This window comes from Ranitomeya imitator, chromosome 7 (assembly GCF_032444005.1).
Source record: "Ranitomeya imitator isolate aRanImi1 chromosome 7, aRanImi1.pri, whole genome shotgun sequence".
NCBI lineage: Eukaryota > Metazoa > Chordata > Amphibia > Anura > Dendrobatidae > Ranitomeya > Ranitomeya imitator.
Genome location: NC_091288.1, coordinates 148,006,902 through 148,030,813, shown reverse-complemented (window position 1 = coordinate 148,030,813; position 23,912 = coordinate 148,006,902).

Here is a 23,912-nt window from a genome sequence, read left to right as displayed (position 1 = left end):
TTTGGGCACTCGGCAGGGCTCGGAAGGGAAGGCGCGCCATTTGACTTTTTGAATGGAAAATTAGCTCCAATTGTTAGCGGACAGCATGTCGCGTTTGGAGAGCCCCTGTGTGCCTAAACATTGGAGCTCCCCCACAAGTGACCCCATTTTGGAAACTAGACCCCCCAAGGAACTTATCTAGATGCATATTGAGCACTTTAAACCCCCAGGTGCTTCACAGAAGTTTATAACGCAGAGCCATGAAAATAAAAAATAATTTTTCTTTCCTCAAAAATGATTTTTTAGCCTGGAATTTCCTATTTTGCCAAGGGTAATTGGAGAAATTGGACCCCAAATATTGTTGTCCAGTTTGTCCTGAGTACGCTGATACCCCATATGTGGGGGTAAACCACTGTTTGGGCGCACGGCAGGGCTCGGAAGGGAAGGCATGCCATTTGGCTTTTTAAATGGAAAATTAGCTCCAATCATTAGCGAACACCATGTCACGTTTGGAGAGCCTAAACATTGGAGATCCCCCAGAAATGACCCCATTTTGGAAACTAGACCCCCAAAGGAACTAATCTAGATGTGTGGTGAGGACTTTGAACCCCCAAGTGCTTCACAGAAGTTTATAACGCAGAGCCATGAAAATAAAAAAAAAATTATTTTCTCAAAAATGATCTTTTAGCCTGCAATTTTTTATTTTCCCAAGGGTAACAGGAGAAATTTGACCCCAAAAGTTGTTGTCCAGTTTCTCCTGAGTACGCTGATACTCCATATGTGGGGGTAAACCACTGTTTGGGCACATGCCGGGGCTCGGAAGTGAAGTAGTGACGTTTTGAAATGCAGACTTTGATGGAATGCTCTGTGGGCGTCACGTTGCGTTTGCAGAGCCCCTGATGTGGCTTAACAGTAGAAACCCCCCACAAGTGACCCCATTTTTGAAACTAGACCCCGAAAGGAACTTATCTAGATGTGTGGTGAGCACTTTGAACCCCCAAGTGCTTCATAGAAGTTTATAATGCAGAGCCGTGAAAATAATAAATACGTTTTCTTTCCTCAAAAATAATTATTTAGCCCAGAATTTTTTATTTTCCCAAGGGTAACAGGAGAAATTGGACCCCAAAAGTTGTTGTCCAGTTACTCCTGAGTACGCTGATACCCCATGTGTGGAGGTAAACCACTGTTTGGGCACACGTCGGGGCTCAGAAGGGAAGTAGGGACTTTTGAAATGCAGACTTTGATGGAATGGTTTGCGGGCGTCACGTTGCGTTTGCAGAGCCCCTGGTGTGCCTAAACAGTAGAAACCCCCCACAAGTGACCCCATTTTAGAAACTAGACCCCCAAAAGAACTTATCTAGATATGTGGTGAACACTTTGATCCCCCAAGTGCTTCACAGATGTTTACAACGCAGAGCCGTGAAAATAAAAAATCATTTTTCTTTCCTCAAAAATAATGTTTTAGCAAGCATTTTTTTATTTTCACAAGGGTAACAGGAGAAATTGGACCCCAGTAATTGTTGCGCAGTTTATCCTGAGTATGCTGGTACCCCATATGTGGGGGTAAACCACTGTTTGGGCGCACGTCGGGGCTCAGAATTGAGGGAGCACCATTTGACTTTTTGAATACGAGATTGGCTGGAATCAATGGTGGCGCCATGTTGCGTTTGGAGACTCTTGATGTGCCTAAACAGTGGTAACCCCTCAATTCTACCTCCAACACTAACCCCAACACACCCCTAACCCTAATCCCAACTGTAGCCATAACCCTAATCACACCCCTAACCACAACCCTAATTCCAACCCCAACCCTAAGGCTATGTGCCCAAGTTGCGGATTCGTGTGAGATATTTCAGCAAAATTTTTGAAAAATCCGCGGGTAAAAGGCACTGCGTTTTACCTGCGGATTTTCCGCGGATTTCCAGTGTTTTTTGTGCGGATTTCACCTGCGGATTCCTATTTAGGAACAGGTGTAAAACGCTGCGGAATCCGCACAAAGAATTGACATGCTGCGGAAAATACAACGCAGCGTTTCCGCGCGGTATTTTCCGCACCATGGGCACAGCGGATTTGGTTTTCCATAGGTTTACATGGTACTGTAAACCTGATGGAACACTGCTGCGAATCCACAGCGGCCAATCCGCACCGTGTGCACATAGCCTAATTCTAAAGGTATGTGCACACGCTGCGGAAAACGCTGCAGATCCGCAGCAGTTTCCCATTAGTTTACAGTTCAATGTAAACCTATGGGAAACAAAAATTGCTGTACACATGCTGCGGAAAAACTGCACGGAAACGCAGCGGTTTACATTCCGCAGCATGTCACTTCTTTGTGCGGATTCCGCAGCGGTTTTACAACTGCTCAAATAGAAAATCGCAGTTGTAAAACCGCAGTGAAATGCGCAGAAAAAATGCGGTAAATCCGCCATAAATCCGCAGCGGTTTAGCACTGCGGATTTATCATATTCGCAGCGGAAAAATCTGCAGAGGACCAGAATACGTGTGCACATACCGAAACCCTAACCCTAACCCTAGCCCTAACCCTAGCCCTAACCCTAACCCTAGCCCTAACCCTACCCCTAACCCTAGCCCTACCCCTAACCTTAGCCCTAACCCTAACCCTAACCCTACCCCTAACCCTACCCTTAACCCTACCCCTAACCCTACCCCTAACCCTATTCTAACATTAGTGGAAAAAAAAAATCTTTATTTTTTTACTGTCCCTACCTATGGGGGTGACAAATGGGGGGGGGTCATTTATTATTTTTTTTATTTTGATCACTATATATATATAATCTATCTCAGTGATCAAAATGCACTTTGGAACGAATCTGCCGGCCGGCAGATTCGGCGGGCGCACTGCGCATGCGCCCGCCATTTTGGAAGATGGCGGCGCCCGGGGAGAAGACGGACGGACCCCGGCAGGATCGGTAAGTATGATGGGGTGGGGGGGTGCACGGGGGGGGGGGGTCGGAGCACGGGGGGGTGGATCGGAGCGCGGGAGAGGTGGAACGGAGCACGGGGGGTGGAACGGAGCACGGGGGGGTGGAACGGAGCACGGGGGGTGGAACGGAGCATGGGGGGTGGATCGGAGTGCAGGGGGGGTGATTGGAGCACGGGGGGAGCGGACAAGAGGACGGAGGGGAGCCGGAGCAGTGTATCGGTGGGGTGGGGGCAAATTAGTGTTTCCAGCCATGGCCGATGATATTGCAGCATCGGCCATGGCTGGATTGTAATATTTCACCAGTTATAATAGGTGAAATATTACAAATCGATCTGATTGGCATTTTCACTTTCAACAGCCAATCAGAGCGATCGTAGCCACGGGGGGGTGAAGCCACCCCCCCTGGGCTAAACTACCACTCCCCCTGTCCCTGCAGATCGGGTGAAATGGGAGTTAACCCTTTCACCAGATCTGCAGGGACGCGATCTTTCCATGACGCCACATAGGCGTCATGGGTCGGATTGGCACCGACTTTCATGATGCCTACGTGGCGTCATGGGTCGGGAAGGGGTTAAAAAAATCTCTTCGCTGTACGATTTTTTAGAGCCCTTACAGAAGGTCCCATTATAGCGGGAAATTCTGACATGATCTCCAATCTTTAAAGTCGGTTTAATAGGCTTATTAGTAATAGTAGAACTGTAAATATTGTGACAGATTTGCATCGCATTTTTCTCTGTCACAGCAGCGGGACTACAGCGTATCGTTGAGTGGTACGTATGATTGTAGCTATGGACCAAATCCAGTAAAATATCAATATACATAAAAGGTATTATGCTGCATAAGATAGCGCCACATACGGGTTTTTAATGTGCGATTAAAGCGCTCTACCATAGCGTCCTTTACGTCATTGTTTTGTAGAAAAGTGGTGAATATTATGCATATTACATAGTTGCTTGAGTGGTGAATTTATACATTCTTTGCCGCGATCCGTCTGCAATTTCTTCAGTATGCGCTTATCATTTTGAAATATTAATTCGAACGATCTGGCTACACTCGCACCGGTCTTGTTTGATAAGGCCACGCACCATGCGTATCTCGATAGAGTATCAATCACCATCAGGATGTATTTGACATTATCATTTTCCCTTGAATAGTCAATTAAACTTACGAGATCCACCTGCCACTGCGCATCAATGTCCGAGACGTAAATTTTATTTGTCAAAAAGCATTTTCTAGCAGGTTTGTGTAGCGTGTAGGTGTCTTGTTTATTCAACCAGTCAGTCACATCAGATTTCTTTATTTCTTGTCTCTCTAAATAATTTGTCAATTCCGCTGAATGATCCGGGGGCCTCAGGCGTAAAATATTGTGTCTCTAATATGTGGTCATAGGAATTAGACGCCATGATTGAATAAAATGATTGTGTGTCGATAATCAACAACCGCCTGCTTCTTTCAGAAATTCAATTGTATAAAATTTCAGGTTTTAATCCGGCTATATCATGCTTGAGTTAATACAAGCAATAATTGTCTGTATGGGTGTGTTCTGGGTGTTAACAGAAGGCGTGTGGCGGGGAGTAACTGGGTGTGTTTCTGGGTGTTAACAGTTGGCTTGTTTTCTGACAGTCAGAATAAATACAGCTGCCTGTAGCAATGCAGTACACCACACATCCACCAAAAGCCACACCAGACTAACCGCAGAGCTATTCTAAATGTAAGTATATACAGAGTGCCGCATTATTCTATTTTGTCTTATTATTTGCAAATGCTTAATTATATTTAACTATGCATCTCTAAAACCATAATTAAAGTTGTTATTTGTTTTAATAATTTAGTATTATATTGATGGTTAGCGGCATTATTTGTTTTAATAATTTAACCATATATTTATTATGACATAATTTGTGTAATACAATAGTTAATAGCTGTTAATACATCATAACTAGCGTATTCAGCGCTTGAGGTATTTAACCATGTATAAAGACTTATTACATATGTTTTTCATGACATAGACATATTTATACAGTAGGTACAAATTTAGTTGTGCTGTATAATATAGTTTAACTGTATAACCAGTATTTATGGTGTAAAATTAATATAGAAAGACTTATCCGTATTACATATGTTTTGCTTAGTATAAACATATTTATGCAGCATTCGCAAATCTAGTTGTGCTGCATAATATAGTTTAACTGTATAACCCGTATTTATGGTGTAAAATTAATATAGATAGCACAAAAAATTTACACAGATAATTTATTTTAGATGGAATCCCAAAAATTTTTGGCTTTTTCCGACCTAGTTGAGGATTCGCTATTAGGTATGTTTCAAGCTTTATATAAATGCAACTGTTAGTGTGCCATTCTAAGTAAGGGCTGTTTTGTATATTATTTTTATATTCTTTTATTCTTTCTTGTTTAAGATGAACTTATGAGGGACATCCCCGATGATTTTTTAAACGCCTTCAGCGTGCCTGCTCTGGATTGTGATACACCTGGAGCTGAGTATAGTAACACTAATGAAGCTGACGCAGCAGTATGGGATTTGGCGCAAGACATCATATTTGCGTTGTGTGTCTGTGTGTGTGTGTGTATATATATCTTTTAAAGGGACTCTGTCACCTGAATTTGGAGGGAGCAATCTTCAGCCGTAGAGGCGGGGTTTTCGGGTGTTTGATTCACCATTTCCTTACCCGCTGGCTGCATGCTGGCTGCAATATTGGATTTAAGTTCATTCTCTGTCCTCCATAGTACACGCCTGCGCAAGGTAAGATTGCCTTGTGCAGGCATGTACTACGGAGGACAGAGAATAAACTTCAATCCAATATTGCAGCCAGCATGCAGCCAGCGGGTAAGGAAAGGGTGAATCAAACACCCGAAAACCCCGCCTCTACGGCTGAAGATTGCTCCCTCCAAATTCAGGTGACAGAGTCCCTTTAAGTATTTAGACGTGTAAATATATATTAATTCTTTACAGATGTCGCCCTGAATATCTTTTAAGTATTTAGACATGCAAATATATATTGATTCTTTCCAGATGTCGACCTGATTCCAGAACCAATTACCTCGGAACACAATCAGATGTCCACTGAAGACCTGTTGTACCAGACCCCCACACCGAGAAACAGCCGTTTCTAGAGCCCCTAAAAACCGCGAGGGCCTGCGAGCAAGAAAGGAAAAGGTAGCAATCGTATGAAAACGTGTTTTTGCTCAACCGCTCTGAGATAATCCCCCTCGCCTCTACTAAGTCCTATATCTTTATTTATAGCTTGTAAAGTGAAGCCTAGGAGAATTGTATACACAAAAGAGAATATACCGTTGCTAATGGAGAACCTCACAGAAGCTCCAGAAGCCATAACGGCAATCATCCACCCCACATTGCTAGCCCGTAAGTGTATATTTTGATATACATGCACAGTCTCTGTACAATCAATGATACACGTGCTTCTCCAATGAGATCCTGGTCCCACACATATCTGACACATGTATAATCTTTCCAGCAGCTAAGCGCAGCGCCATGCGGCAGTCTCGCACATATCTGACACATGTATAATCTTTCCAGCAGCTAAACGCAAAGTCATGAGAAAAACACCACCAGCACCTCTACACCCACTACAGCTCTCCGAGAATGGCGCAGCACCAGTGTGGACGGCAATACAGTCGGCTAATGGAGCTGTTACAACACCCCCGGTATCGCCGATTTATGTGGTGCAGGGCGCAGGAAACCCGGTGTCAGCTGACCAGCGTGACAAAACCCCTTCAAGTGCTGAACAGCCATCGATCAGTCGTGTGAATGACCCGGCGCTATTATGCCCAGAAGTGATAGCGGCACCTCGAAAACATAAGCGAAAAACAAAGCATACTACAGAGCCAACAAGCACATTCAGCGCCGTGAGTGCCACAGCCCCGCTGACTCGTGAAGAGCTTGATCGCGCGATTGATCAGCTCGCTGATGGTAAGCAATCAGCCATAGAACCATTCATTATACGTATGGCTCACACTATGCCGCCACCAGCAGCATATCTAACTGTACCTGCTAATTCCTCTGGTGCCGGCCCCTCAGGTGCCTCTAATATACACACGCCAGCAGCATATCTAACTGTACCTGCTAATTTCTTTGGTGCCGGCCCCTCAGGAGCCCCTAATTTGGGTGGCATATCTCATGCCTGTGTATCTAACTCTGTTAATGTTAAGAAATGGTTAAAGAGGTCGTTACCAGTGACTGTTAAGGTGTGTAAAAAGCCAAGGATTCAGGCAGCGGTGTCAATACCTGCTAACAATACAGAATCTGTATCTGCAGCATCTACAAATTTGCTGCCTGAATCTGTCGGTTGGGGTCCCTCTGAAATGCCTGTGTTTAAGAAACAGTTCACCCGCTACTTACGCTACAAACTCTGGATCCCCAAATAAAGTTTTTTTGTGATATTTTTGAAAAATTATTATCAACACTATCCCCAACACATGCTAATAAGGCCAAACTATATGCACTCCGGAACCTGCAGCTGGATGGGGAGATAACAGCTACAGCTACCCCATTATGACTGAATATGGTCGGGTATGGTGTTCATAAATCATCTAAACCAGCACAACCCAGGCATAATAGGGCTAGAGTTATAAAGAGGACTCTAAAATTGTTGGTCAGCGCTAGACGCGCGCTATGCGCTAGGAGGCGTCGTGGTGGCATGTGTCCTGCAATACCTCTACAGACTCCCCAGTTGTCGTCACAAGAGTCAGAACAGTGTTCACATAGCCGAGACAACTCTGCAAATGCCATGCATGCATCTACACAAAATTCACAAGCCACAGACGCTGGCGCTGTCGCTGTTGGTAATGTGCGGAGCCCCGATCATACAGTATTTTTACAACACATCCATCATCATCAAAGGGCCCTCCGCAATTTCAATGGGCATATACATACAGATCATTTTAGATTTGTAAATTTGGAGCGTGTACGATCATTTGTAGAGGGTATGAATATTGTTCATGACAGCATTCAGTCATTACTGGATAGAATCATCAGGGACATTGAACCTGGAGACTTTGTACAGTTAAGGCTTGAAGGTGGCAATACTTTAGACCCTATTTTCACTACAAAACAAACCCGTGAAGATTTTAATTCCGAATCTTTTTTAAATGCCGTTGCCAGCACACTTCAAAGTAACGCTGAATGCATATCATCCAATTCGCTAAAGCTAGTCGTCACCATCATTAAAAACCGACGCGGTGGTGTAAAAAGGCGCTTGAAATCTATAGCGAGAAGTCAGGTCATTAAACAAAAGAGGCGATGGCTGTATGATTTTAACAATTACACGACAAATCTGTGTTTAACTGCTAGTGTATGCGCCCTGATGGACGACACGGATGTCACTGATGATGTTTTACTGAGCCGCTCTAAAAACATACACACAGCCCTAGGCATCCCTGATGATCAATTAGTGAGTTTTAGAGATATTCCAGCATTTGAAAAATATTTTGGGGTCACCATAAAAGTAGTGCACTATAGTCAGGGTGATTGGCACTACTTTCAGAACGGCAATACAGCTAATGGTAAAACCGTATTGATATTGTTCCATGATAATCACTACTACGGTATCAAAAATATGAAGGGTTTTTATCGGCGCTGATTACTTTTGTGAGCTCTGCAATTCAGTGTTTCATCACAAGAACAATCACTCCTGTCAGTATTTTTGTAGGGCCTGTCAGAGAGAGGATTGTGTAGAAAGCAATGCCTACCAGCAGCCCAGATGCCCTGTTTGCCGGGTTTATTGCAGCTCGAGCGAGTGCTTAGATTATCACAAACAATTGGGTGTATACAATTATACGAAAAGGAGGCTTTCAAACAACTCAACAATACGAATTGCTATTTGAAATTGGCTTCAGACCCCACTGCCGCCTTTCAAAGGCAATTACTTGACATTTTGAATGATGCTTTAGAAAAAGGCCTCATAACTAAAGCAATTTGGGAAGGATTATGTGTTGATTATCCTGTTATGCCTACAATATATTTTCTGCCGAAGATACACAAGAACTTGGTCAACCCACCCGGAAGACCAATAGTCTCCGGGTGTGGTGGACTAAATGAACCAGTGTGTAGATTTTTGGATTTTTATCTAAAACCTTGTGTGGAGGAGTTGCCCTCATATGTGAAGGATTCAGGGGAGGTACTACAACGATTACAGGGGATACATTTTGAAGCAGACATGATTCTCATCACTGGAGATGTGGAAACATTATATACATGTATTAGCCACGAACGAGGTATCTCTGCAGCGAAATTCTTCCTTTCCAATAAAGGTATGGATAAGGACTTGTTACAACTTCTCCTGGAACTATTAGAATACGCATTGACCCATAACTATTTCACGTTCAAGGATAGATTCTTTAAACAACAACGAGGAGTGGCAATGGGGGTGTCTTTTGTGCCCTCATATGCCAACCTCTTTATGGGTCAATGGGAACATGAACATATGCTGCCATACCTACATGATACTCAGGGTCCCACGGTGGTAAGTTGGATGCGTTTCATTGATGATCTTCTTTTCATCTGGCAGGGGGACAAATTGGAACTAGACAAATTCCTTCTACATCTGAATGCCAATGATTGGAATGTAAAACTTACCTTTAAAACTGCCAAAGAGGAAATCGATTTTTTGGATCTTAAGTTGAAAGTAGATGATTTGGGGATTATTCACAGTACCATCTTCCGTAAAGAGACTAGCACAAATTCGGTATTGCATGCAAAATCGGCACATCCGAGACATACTGTCAAGGCAATCCCTAAGGGACAATTTATTAGGGCCAGAAGAATCTGTGACACAGACGAGGAATTTGAAATTCAGGCCCATGATATTACTACGAGATTCCTGAGCTGAGGATATAATGCTACGGATGTGAATCAGGGCTACCAACAAGCGAAGGCAATGGATCGTAATACAATTCTTCGGAATAAGATCACTACAAAAGAGGACTCACATCTGCGGATTATCACGAATTACCATGGAAGATGGAGAGATATGAATGATATATTTAATCGATTTTGGCCAATATTAAAACGGGATCCGGGACTAACTAAGTTCATCGAAGATAAAGCACAGATTGTAGCAAGAAGAGGTAAGACCATCGGAGAAACTATCATACATAGTCATTATGTTGCACCAAAATCCAACTTCATATTTAATTCGAAAGGTCCCAAATGGGGATCACGGCCGTGTGGAGATTGCAGTGCCTGCAAATATATGGTCAAGACGGAGACTTTTTTCAACTCATCAAAAACACGTGATTTTAAAATCGTCCATCCGATTAATTGCAGGACAACATCAGTGATATACTACCTAACATGTCCATGTGGACTTATATATACAGGTCCTTCTCAAAAAATTAGCATATAGTGTTAAATTTCATTATTTACCATAATGTAATGATTACAATTAAACTTTCATATATTATAGATTCATTATCCACCAACTGAAATTTGTCAGGTCTTTTATTGTTTTAATACTGATGATTTTGGCATACAACTCCTGATAACCCAAAAAACCTGTCTCAATAAATTAGCATATCAAGAAAAGGTTCTCTAAACGACCTATTACCCTAATCTTCTGAATCAACTAATTAACTCTAAACACATGCAAAAGATACCTGAGGCTTTTATAAACTCCCTGCCTGGTTCATTACTCAAAACCCCCATCATGGGCAAGACTAGCGATCTGACAGATGTCAAGAAGGCCATCATTGACACCCTCAAGCAAGAGGGTAAGACCCAGAAAGAAATTTCTCAACAAATAGGCTGTTCCCAGAGTGCTGTATCAAGGCACCTCAATGGTAAGTCTGTTGGAAGGAAACAATGTGGCAGAAAACGCTGTACAACGAGAAGAGGAGACCGGACCCTGAGGAAGATTGTGGAGAAGGACCGATTCCAGACCTTGGGTAACCTGAGGAAGCAGTGGACTGAGTCTGGTGTGGAAACATCCAGAGCCACCGTGCACAGGCGTGTGCAGGAAATGGGCTACAGGTGCCACATTCCCCAGGTAAAGCCACTTTTGAACCATAAACAGCGGCAGAGGCGCCTGACCTGGGCTACAGAGAAGCAGCACTGGACTGTTGCTAAGTGGTCCCAAGTACTTTTTTCTGATGAAAGCAAATTTTGCATGTCATTCGGAAATCAAGGTGCCAGAGTCTGGAGGAAGACTGGGGAGAAGGAAATGCCAAAATGCCTGAAGTCCAGTGTCAAGTACCCACAGTCAGTGATGGTGTGGGCTGCCATGTCAGCTGCTGGTGTTGGTCCACTGTGTTTCATCAAGGGCAGGGTCAATGCAGTTAGCTATCAGGAGATTTTGAAGCACTTCATGCTTCCATCGGCTGAAATGCTTTATGGAGATGAAGATTTCATTTTTCAGCACGACCTGGCACCTGCTCACAGTGCCAAAACCACTGGTAAATGGTTTACTGACCATGGTATTACTGTGCTCAATTGGCCTGCCAACTCTCCTGACCTGAACCCCATAGAGAATCTGTGGGATATTGTGAAGAGAAAGTTGAGAGACGCAAGACCCAACACTCTGGATGAGCTTAAGGCCGCTATTGAAGCATCCTGGGCCTCCATAACATCTCAGCAGTGTCACAGGCTGATTGCCTCCATGCCACGCCGCATTGAAGCAGTCATTTCTGCCAAAGGATTCCCGACCAAGTATTGAGTGCATAACTGAACATTATTATTTGATGTTTTTTTTGTTTGTTGTTAAAAACACTTTTATTTGATTGGATGGGTGAAATATGCTAATTTATTGAGACAGGTTTTTTGGGTTATCAGGAGTTGTATGCCAAAATCATCAGTATTAAAACAATAAAAGACCTGACAAATTTCAGTTGGTGGATAATGAATCTATAATATATGAAAGTTTAATTGTAATCATTACATTATGGTAAATAATGAAATTTAACACTATATGCTAATTTTTTGAGAAGGACCTGTATTGGCCTAACGTCAAGACAACTACCTGTACGTGTATTGGAACATGTGTGAGACATTCGAGCAGCAAGATCGCTCAGCCCTGGAAAATTACAGCAAGAAGAGATTGCCAAACTAAAGACAATCCCAGCACATTACAGGGAATTTCATGCATCAGGACCAATAGATCTTCAGATAAGAGGTATTGATATTGTACATCTTGGCATTCGGGGAGGGAACATTATGAATAAATTAGCCCAAAAAGAGTGCCGTTGGATAACAAGTTTGAGGACTATGAAACCATACGGCTTAAATGACCAATGGGGTTTTGCTAGTTTCTTATAGTGGGGTGGTCCTTTGGCTGCTGCTTATACTGCCATGAATGATATTCTTGTTTTTAATTTATTTATTTTTTCATCTTTATGTCTTGTCTTTTCTTTTTGTATATCTTTTATTATTAAATGTTATGTTTTTAATTATGTTTGTTTGTCCCTTTAGGAGAGAGGTTCACTCTACAGTTGGCTTTTTTCTTGATCTTGTGGCTTGATATTTATATATTTTTCTTCTTATATTCATTTATATAGGGATTTGAGTAGTACCAAATCGGGTTTGAAGATATGTGACGGTCGAATATAAAGTCATCTTTATGGATCTCGGGGAAGAATAAATCACTTCATTATTACAAACTTTTTTCACTGTTGTTTAAATGTTTTATATATATATATATGTGTGTATGTATATGTATGTGTATGCATATGTATGTGTATATGTATATATATATATATGTATGTATTCTTTTTCTTTTGAATTTCACTTTGAAATATTGAGTCTTATTGACAGTATAGAACTTATAACTATTTATTTTCTGTATTTGCACTATATTTTCTTATTTGCATAATTGTTGCACTTTTTTATTGATTGTGCTCAATGTATGTAAAAAGATAGCACATGTATTTAATATTTGTTTCACTTTATTAATATCTAAACACACATCACTTTGTATACTTGTTCAACACTCGTAAAATATGCATATCTCATTTGGTACCTTGATCCCAGTATATTCATTTGCCATAGGTCTTGGGTCTATATGTCCTTTGGTTAGGTTTATTTACATCTCTGCCCCTATTTTATATGATCTAGGCTGTACTGTGCGTGTCTCCTGTTCCATGGTGTGGGCATCTGGCATCCTGCGGTTCAACGGCGGTGTCGTTGGTCTCACATTTGTGGGGCTCTTTGGCGCCGCCGTGGGGTGTCGGAGTTTTGGCCGTGGCAACATGAGACACGCTTTTATGTAAGTACTATACTCCTATGTGGCTCATACAGTGCTGAGCGCGTCCCCTGCCCCTATGGTGTGCGCGCCTCCTGTCCCGTGCCTCGCTTGCAGCGTCGTAGATCGCGCGATAGTGCATCTCTGTGACGTTGCCGCGGGACTCGGGGTGGGGGCGTGTCGCCGTGGTGGCACGTGACGCGCTCACATCTATGCACTCTAAACCACATGATCAGCGTGGTGCGGTGCGCATCTCCGGCTTCTCTGGTGTGCGCATGCTCAGTCACTTGCCCGGCTTGTGGTGTCACGGGCGGTGCGACGTGCTTCCTTGTGACGTCGCTGCTGAGCATTTGGCGGGCCTGCTATCACCGGAGCGGCATGCGATGCGCCGCCTTCAACGCACTGCGATCTTATTGGCCCCAGCCCGGACCCCTCCAATATATAAAGCCGCGTTGTTACCTCCCTCACATCACTCCCTGAGGAAGCAGAATGTGTGAAACGCGCGTTAGAGTGTGAGGAGGCAGCTTGGGCGCATTCATCATGAGCACTGGTTAGTATATACATATACTTATTTGCACTATGCACTATGCACTTTCCAAAGTATCTGCCATCTTCTAAAATCTGCCTGAGGCTGTTTTATATGGAGGACTTGTGCAATATATAAAAAGGCTGTTTACATTGGCTGTGGGCACACATATTGGGTTACACTGTTCCTTATTTACGTCCCATTGTGGACACAGACCCTGGCGGTGTGATAGCTTTAAAAGGATACATATCCTGCTATTTTCTTCTTCTTTTGTTACCAGTGCTCAGATACTATATAAAAGAGGTATCTTTTTGATGTATATCTAGTGATAATATTAATGTCCAAGACTGCCCCTCTTGATTTTAACTTATTTGTGTATTGTTCTAGTGGTGTCTAATAAAGCAGTTTGAACTTTTAAACATTTTCTCTTTAATTATTTATCTTCAAGTATATTCTTTTGATTGGTTTAAAAATTGGGTGTAAGCGACCCGGCATTCTGCAGACTTAAAACATTTTGTGATTCATTCAACCGTTTTGTTTTCAGAAATAGCGAGACTGAGCATAAATGTAATGGTTTGCGCTGTCCTGTATGTCGCAGCCGTATAAATAAATTCGATGCTCATCTTTGTTACATGCGGCGGTATATAGCACAGGATGAGTCAGATTGTTATATCTTTTATGATTTTGAATGTATGCAGGAGACAGGCACCCACATCCCGAATTACATTTATGCTACAACCCTGTATGGTCACCCCTCCTGGGAGTTTGAGGGTGATACCTGTACACATGACTTTGTACAGTTCTTTAAATTTTCAGATCACACATTTATTGCCCACAATGGTGGAAGATGCGACTCATACTTTATTGTTAAGGAACTGATTTCTGAAAAACTACAGGTACAGTTGATAACCCAAGGTGGCCGTCTCTTGTGTGTGTCGCTACCCGATTTGTCTATAAGGTTTATAGACTCTCTAAATTTTATCCCCATGAAACTCAGTAAATTACCACAGGCCATGGGTTTTTCAGGCAGCAAAGGACTTTTTCCACACTTTTTCAATACCAGAGAAAACCAAAGCTATGTAGGCCCCATACCTGATGTAAAATTTTATGGGGTGGAGTACATGTCACCTGGTGAGAAGGTAGAGTTCCTGGAGTGGTATGAGACACAGGTAAACACAACTTTTAACTTCAAGGCTGAGCTAAAATCTTATTGCAAACAGGATGTTGAAATTTTGAGACGCTCCTGCGAGATCTATAGGAAGCGTATTATGCAAATGACAGAAAAATTTCAAAAAATACTGTAAGCGTCAAAAGCAAACGATTGTAGTGAGCAGATGTGTTAATCCTTTTCAGCTCCTCACCCTGGTCTCGGTGTGTATGACAATGTACCGGTTTAAATTTCTTCCAAAAAAGACCATCGCCATTTTGCCAGGTGATAATTATCACAAGTCAAAAAAGCGCTACTCGTCACCCGCTATACAGTGGCTCATGTATGTAGCCCACTCCGAGAACATCGACATACAGCACGCTTTGAGAAGCGGTGAAAAACAAGTCGGGAAATATTTTCTAGATGGTTATGCCTATGTTAGCGGCCAACACATAGCCTTTGAATTTCAGGGTTGTTTTTACCACGGGTGTCCCGTGTGCTATAATGAAAATGACACGAATAAGGTCACAAACACGTCCTACGGCCAGTTATATTACACCTTTTTAGCTAAAAAGCGTTACTTACAGTGCTGCGGGTACACAGTAAGAGTGATGTGGGAGCATGCGTGGAATGAAATGGTTGAAAATGATTCTATTCTTCAAGCATTTCTCCACCAGATGGAATTCCCCATTCCTTTAGACCCCCGTGATGCTCTTTATAGCGACCGAACTAACGCCATTAAGCTCTATCACCATCTGGAAGAAGGTTAGACTTTACATTACTATGATTTCACCAGTCTGTACCCCTTTGTAAACAAAACTAAAACATACCCTGTAGGCCATCCAGACATCATCTATGACAATTTTGGATTCATTAAAAAATACTTTGGCATTGCAAAAGTCAAGGTCTACCCGCCGAGAGATTTATTTTTTCCAGTTCTACCGGTAAAACTCAACAAAAAATTAATGTTCCCCCTTTGCTACACATGCGCTGTAAGTTCCCAGGCAGATATTTGTGCTCATAGTGATGAAGAACGTGCCCTAACAGGCAACTGGTGCACTATAGAGCTCGAGATGGCTATAGAAAAAGGGTATCGGATAGCACACATCTATGAAATATGGATTTTTCCTAAAACCACTGATGATCTGTTTGCTCCCTACATTAAATTACATCTTAGGGATAAGCAGGAAGCCTCTGGTTATCCTAGCTGGTGCACTGATGACGACAAGAAAAGGCAGTACATTGACTCTTTTCTTGAAAAAGAAGGTGTCCAATTACGGCCTGAAAATATAGCTGTCAATCCTGCTAAGAGACATATCTCCAAGCTTTTCTTAAATTCTTTATGGGGAAAGCTTGCTCAGAGATCTAATCTATCATGTACCAGCATTGTTAGGGATCCAGATGAGCTTTTTAAGTATTTGTTCCTGCCTTACTATGACATTTTGATGTTACATTTCCTTGATGATGACACCGCAACCATTAATTGGAAATATGCAAAAGGCCACCACACACTCAACAAAAACACAAACATTTTTATAGCGTGTTTTACAACAGCGTATGCTCGGTTAGAGCTCTATTCGCTGCTGGACCGGCTGCAGGAGAGGTGCCTTTATCACGACACAGATTCTGTTATTTTTGTACAGAGAGCTGGTGATTGGCAGCCGCCTTTAGGCGATTGCCTGGGGGAACTGACCAGTGAAATACCCGATGGTACACACATCACAGAATTTGTATCCGCGGGCCTCAAAACTTACGGATACAAACTCAACACCGATAAAACTGTCTTAAAAGTTAAGGGGATAACACTAAATGTCGGTAACTCTCAATCTATTAATTTCAACAGTCTAAAAGATCTAGTTCTGGATTACCCGCGCAATTCTGACACAGATACACAGAAACGTATTGTCGTACAGCAGCCGTCCATTGTGAGAAATAAAAAGTACTGGGAGATTGAAACAAGTGCGTTTACACAAAGCGGCGACTAATTGATGGTTTCACCACCCTGCCTTTTGGGTATTAGCCGAGCATTGTGGTGATGGATACACGCCTGCAACACCCATTCTCATGCATTCTAGCAGGACCGTCTATTTCTGGAAAGAGCTATTTTGTAAAACAACTGCTATATAATATTGAAACAAATTTTTCTCAGAAACCTGATAATATTGTTTGGTTTTATTCGTGTTGGCAAAAACAATATGATGAAATCTCTCTCTATTTTCCCAACACCAGATTTGTGGAGGGTCTGCCGAATACATTCGTAGATGACGAATTATTCCCGTCAGAGAAGGTGAATTTGGCCATTGTTGATGATCTCATGGAGAGTGCTAGTGAAAATTGTGAGATAGAAAAAGCCTTTACCAAGTATGAGCACCACAGAAATCTCAGCATTTTCTACCTGGTACAAAACATATTTTGTCAGGGTAAGAAAAGCCGCACGATAAATTTAAACACAAAGTACATGGTGCTTTTTAATAACCCCCAAGATAAATTACAAATTTTAACTCTAGCTCGTCAGATGTATCCCGGAAAAACACGTTTTTTCCTAGAAGCTTTTGAGGATGCCACGCGGTAGCCTTATGGGTATTTGCTTGTAGATTTGAGAGCTAATACCCCTGAGGATCTTCGCTTAAGGACTGGATTGTTTCCACCAGCGTTGCCTGCTGTCTATGTTCAAAAGAAAAACACTTCTAAAAAGTGAATTTTACGTGGAATCAGACATTCTACGCTGTGTGCGTTGTGATGTAAAGATGTCTGAGAGACTCCGGCGTAACTGGGCGCTCTTAAAAACTCTGGTGAAAGCAACCCTCGCTGTCAGAAAGTCTATTTTGCGCAATGCAAGCAATGATTTAATTACAGCCATCGGCTAGATTGCTTTAAACATCTTAAAAGGCAGGATTCCGCTGAAAGAGCATCAAAAGGGCATATTAAAGAAGTGGTGTAAAGCTATAAGAACCCTGAGTGACAGGTCTCAGCCCATAAAGAAAAAGAAGCGCCTACTAAAGCAGGCCGGCAGGTTTATCGGCCCTCTTTTAGCTTTTGCAATTCCAATAATAATAAGTCTGCTCGCAGGAAAATAATGGAGCATACAGAGAAAATGTATCTAGTCCCCAAACAGGAGCTAGACAAACTATGACCCAGTGCTACAGATAACATACGCGACAGTGTTATTCGTTGCCCTGATGGTGAAATTAGCGCCATTTTACAACGTCGTGACATTCCAGATGATGTGAAAATTAAAATGTATAGCTCACGCGACCAATCACAAGCCCCGCGGTCATCGAAGGCCCTTTACGCGCTCATTCTTCAGAACGAAAGCAAGGCGGTTGCAGCGGTGACGACCAGGGCGCGTCAGAGGGTAAGTATATCAATATTTTTTATTTTTATTCTTTATTTTACACATTAATCTTAATCCCGATACCGATTCCCGATATCACAAAAATATCGGAACTCGGTATCGGAATTCCGATACCGAAAATATCGGCCGATACCCGATACTTGCGGTATCGGAATGCTCAACACTAGTAACGGCTTTAAATCTCGTTAGCACTCCTGATCCTGATCAGCAACAATTGTCAAATACCGACTCTGATAAAAATCAAGAGGTCGCTGAAATTATCAGCCATATAAACCAAAGATATAAAAAGAATGCTGAATTTTTACTAAACAGGTTACTGCAGAATAAAAATCTTACAGCATGGAATAATAGAGCTGAATTTATTTTCAAAGGATCCATAATACCAGGGTCTAACTCACTGGATTTGGTACGCAGTACAACACAGAGTCATGCTCTGACCAGCAGGAATTTACCTCCGGGTTGGGATTCATTTATGCAGGCTATGGCCAAGCTAAATATACCATCTACAGTTGTGGGTAATCCCACTACTAGGAAGCTTTTAGATGAGTTAAAAATTTCCAGCAGTGAGACACGCACTGTATCTACACCGCAGAAGCTAGCTCCGTCGCCCCGTACAATTCAATCTTTACATTCCCCGTCATTAGGCACCACACACGGAACTCTGCTGCCTAAAAAAAGGTCTCTACAGATACTACAAACCATGTGGCTCATGATGTAAAGAATGTACTGGATAAATGCTGTACTCGGCTTGTAACACTATATTATTTATTTTGTAAGAAGTGTAATGATGTATGTTAATTGTACTTGTGATACTATTTACTTATTTATTTTGTAAGAAGTGTGTTGGTGTATGTTCATTGTACTATTTAATGTTTTTACTTTTTATATTCTGTAAGAATTTTTATATTATTGAAATGTCTTTGAGATGTATTTATTTTACAACCATAAAATCTTTTAAACTTTTACAATATTGTGTCTTTGCTTTTTTTATAAACGTATAAAAACACAATGCTTCATAATTGCGGGTGTTGTAACATGGCCATATACATAATATGCCCATGTTATAAAACACAATTTTGCACTACATGTGAACACTGTGAATAAAATACATTGCTCTGATTACAGAATGCAATCTCACAGCAGCTACATATAAAATGAAAATCTAATATAAAAACAACCAACATTGCTCTGATTACAGAATGCAATCTCACAAACAACTACATATAAAATGAAAAATCTAATATAAAAACAACCAAATACTGTGATAATAATCACTGTATCAAATACTGTGATAACAATATCAAACATTATCAAAAGAGGAGGGAGTCAGATGCCCTGACAAGGAGGGGAGGGTTTACACACTTTGATACACTTTGATAGGGGCGGGTCCACCTGTCAAATTGAGTTTGATGAGTAATATGTAAGATACACTACTAATGTTAGTAGTGTGTGTGTGTAAAATATATATAAAGATGACTGACTAGCTTTTAATCATTCTATTTATTAAACTGTGTGATTTAATAGATGTGGAGATGAGCGCATGTCACATGTAAATGTATCCCCTCCTACTTTTTTGGGGTGTGTTTACTTGAAGTTATTTATTTAATTGCATCCTTGTCAGTTGTCAGTACCACATATGGTTGTCCTGTGGAAGGAGTAAGCTGGACTCTAAAATGCATTGCCAAATAAGCCACTTTATCCTGAGATCCTTATTTTTGGATTGCGTTATAAATCATCAGCGCAGATCAAAATCCACCCTACCTTGATATCTTTCCTGGTAGCTGTACACACAGTGCTGAGTTATCACTATGTATAAAGAATAGTAAGTACTGACAGTGCTTCCTCTACCAGACCTAATCCTCGTGTGATCAATTGATGCCAGAAGAGAACAGGAGCTGCTGGGTCCTCCCAGTGCTAGATCAGCTCTGCTGTTCAAGCAGGAGGCCTCTGCAAGATAAATTGACATGCTGCGGTCAGTCTCCACGGCGATGCATGCAGGCACCGATGCATGCATAGTGGGCATGGGAGTTCTTTAAGTCCCATCCACTATGCTGTAACATCTGGACACTGCGGGTTGGACGATGCAGATGTGTGCAGCGTCCAACCCACAGCATTTACTGACCGAAGCAACATACCCTAAGGGAGGCTTACATACAGAGAAAATCAGCAATATAAATGTATTTAAATATGACCTTATGAGAAAAAAATGAAAAAAAGTACAACAAAAGATTGAAAAATAAATCCTCTACAAATCGAAACTGCTACTGTTTGCTTTTCCCCATTTTCCCCAAATGAAATAAATCATTTTTCAATAGGTATGAATAATTTCTACACACAGAACACAAGTTAAAAGTTTGTTTACTGGTCTCTTATGGTGGTCATAAAAGAAACAAAATGAAAAAATAGAAACATAATTTTTGATGTCTTCAATTGATATTAGCAAAAAAAAACCATAACTATTAGGTCCATATATCATGCATATGAAATAAAATGATGTATAGAGTGTATACAAATTTCTGCTTCTGTGGTGGTCTAAAACATCAGTATTTTAGTGCTTATATGACTTCATATTAGGCTTTTATGTGCATTATTTAACATCAGAGCTTTTTTTCTGTTGCACAGCTGGGAACTCTTCTCACCTAACATTCAACATACAAAAGTACATTTCACATTACTTTATTAATGATGTAGTATTTGATGAGGTCTTATTTTTTGAAGGAAACAAAAATACCTCAACTTATTTATGAAAAAGTAACTTTCATCTTTGCTTCTGACCTACAATGATTTTTTTATAGCATGTCATTTTCAAACAGTAAAAGGAGACAATATGCAGGATAGCATCCCTTTATGAAAAAAATAAGAAAACAAAATGCTCCTTTGAAGTTAACCTTGATACATCACAGCAAACCAAAAATATATGAAACTTTTTAACCTATCATGATGTATGACAGCTGATATTTTATGAGCATAATCATATAAATAGGCTTAGGTAAGTCAGTTTATGTATCAAAATAAAAACCAATATATTGAGCTAGAGCATATATTTGTTTAAGTGCCATGCATATGTGTGCATTCACACTGTGGCTATTTAATAAATGGAAATAGAATTAAAAAAAATAGCAAACACCCCACAATAAGTGGAAAATGGTATAAATACATGTAAATAACATAAGGTAATCCGTCAAAACTGTTCTAATATAAAAAGCGTAAAAGCCATCTCACCACGACAAGTTGTACACCAATCAGGAAGGTACCTAACTCTTGCAGTTTACCTTACTATGTGTCAGCAGGCGTAAAAATATTTAAGGGCAGAGATGGACATGGGTCCCAATTGTAGAGACACTTATCTGTGGAAAGCTATTTATACAAAATGAACAGCCCAAAAGAGGGAAGCTTTGTCCCTGTTTGTACAAAGGATAAAAAGCTAAACCAAAACCAAATAATTGAGCCAAAGCATATGTTGGTCTAAGTCACATGCATAGGTGTGCATTCACTTTGTGGCTATTTAGTAAGTTGAACCTAAGATAAAAACAAAATGAGAAAATACCCTGTAGAAAATAAATAAGTAGTAATAGTACATGTCAATAGCAATAGTTAGCAATGTTTTGACCCATAAAATGTAAAAGCCATCCCACCATGACAAGGTTTATCTCAATCGGTATGGTACCTAACTCTTGTAGTTCAACTCTTCATAATGTTGCAAGAGAAAAACTTTTCAGTGTTCCTGCAGAAGCTAATTACAAAGTAGAAATATTTATTCAGAATGTTCGAAGAAAATTACTTTTCAATGTACCTGCAGAAGAAGCAAAATGGAAGCATGTGACTCAAAGAAACAGAAGGATAAGAAGGCAGTAAGCACCTATACCGCTGAAGAATCGCTACCAGGCTATTACACAGTACAATAAAACAAGCCCAAACTGAAAAATACAATTCCAAACTTCTCCACCATGCTCACAACCACAGTGGGGGAGCCTACTGAGGAGAAGTATCTCTCACAAGTACATATAGGACACTCCCACAATAGATTTTATAGAGAAAAACAGAGTACATATCCATGCTAAAATTACAAATTTATTGATTACCAAAAAATAACAACAATCAAATATCAAATGTATCTTTACAAATATACTCCACAAAAAGTTATTGCAAGCAAAGAGAAAGTGAAGGTAGCACAGATCAAAAACACAGTGTGGAAAAACATGATGCCAATAGTGTCATTATAAAGTGCATAGTGCAACAAGTAAGCAGGCAAAAGATCAGGGTATAAAGGGTCTGTATGAATATATAGGGTCCGTGTGGTAAGATCACTGAGCCCTGTACACAGGCTCCGATCGATCACAGTGTTAGCGGTCAGAAAAAAACACCCTGAATCAAAAGGCAATGTGATGTGACCGTGGAAAACTGCTTGATTGTCATGATAAAGTGGCCTGTATCCAGGATAAAAGATTTCGTATTTTTAACCAATGTGGTCAGATACTTTTCTAAAAAAAAAATGGACAGAGGAGGTAGGATGGAGTCTGTTGATGCGACTATGGGGCCAGAAGCCAAAGTTAAATACATTAAAGAACAACTTTGCCCAACTACCTCTTCCTCGGATTGGCAGAACTTAAAGTCTAAAATTGACAAAATTATTGAAGACAACCGCAGATCGTTACAAGAAAAGAAAAGGAGTAAATTCTATAGGGACTCAGAAGACTAAAAACTGGAACGTGTTTACAGATGGAACGAATCAACAAATTATGGACGAGGACAATTCTCTACAAGGTGCCCTGGCTCATTCAGTTCAGACAGCAGTGGTTCTTCCCACAATTACAATCAGAGACATTTTTTAGGCAAGGGACCTCCTCCGAGGGGCAACTCACGACAACAAGGAGGAGACCGACCAGGAGATCGTACCGTAAATCCAACAGATCGCATGGTGACGAGGTCGCAGGTAGGGACACCAAATCCGTCATAAACATCTCCTCTTATACCCTGAGACCCTCTGAGCTTTCTGTTTTACAATGTGGTCTTTCTTTTTGCCCAACCCTCCCATGGGATAACTTTAAACTTGAGCAGGACCTCCAACATTTTTTTCGCAATATTAGCCCCTTAATCCCATATGATGTACTATCCCGTCCAGGTGACCTGGGACTTAATTCCCAGTGACGGGATAGTACGTCATATGCGATCGGCCGCGCTCACAGGGGGAGCGCGGCCGATCGCAGCCGGGTGTCAGCTGCCTATCGCAGCTGACATCCGGCACTATGTGCCAGGAGCGGTCACGGACCGCTCCCGGCACATTAACACCCGGCACACCGCGATCATCTTTCACCGCGGTGTGCCGGCGGTGCAGGGAAGCATCGCGCAGGGAGGGGGCTCCCTGCGGGCTTCCCTGAGACGATCGGTACACGGTGATGTACTCACCGTGTACCGAGCGTCTTCTCCCTGCAGTCCCCGGATCCAAAATGGCCGCCGGGCTGCATCCGGGTCCTGCAGGGATCACTTCCGGGTCAGGATCAGGCTGCAGCTGCAGCTCTAATCCTGCCCGGCTGTATGTCAGATCACCGATCTAACAGAGTGCTGTGCACACTGTCAGATCGGTGATCTGTGATGTCCCCCCCGGGACAAAGTGAAAAAGTAAAAAAAAAAATTTCCACATGTGTAAAAAAAAAATAAAAAAAAAATTCCTAAATAAAGAAGAAAAAAAAAATATTAATCCCATAAATACATTTCTTTATCTAAAAAAAAACCAAAAAACCAATAAAAGTA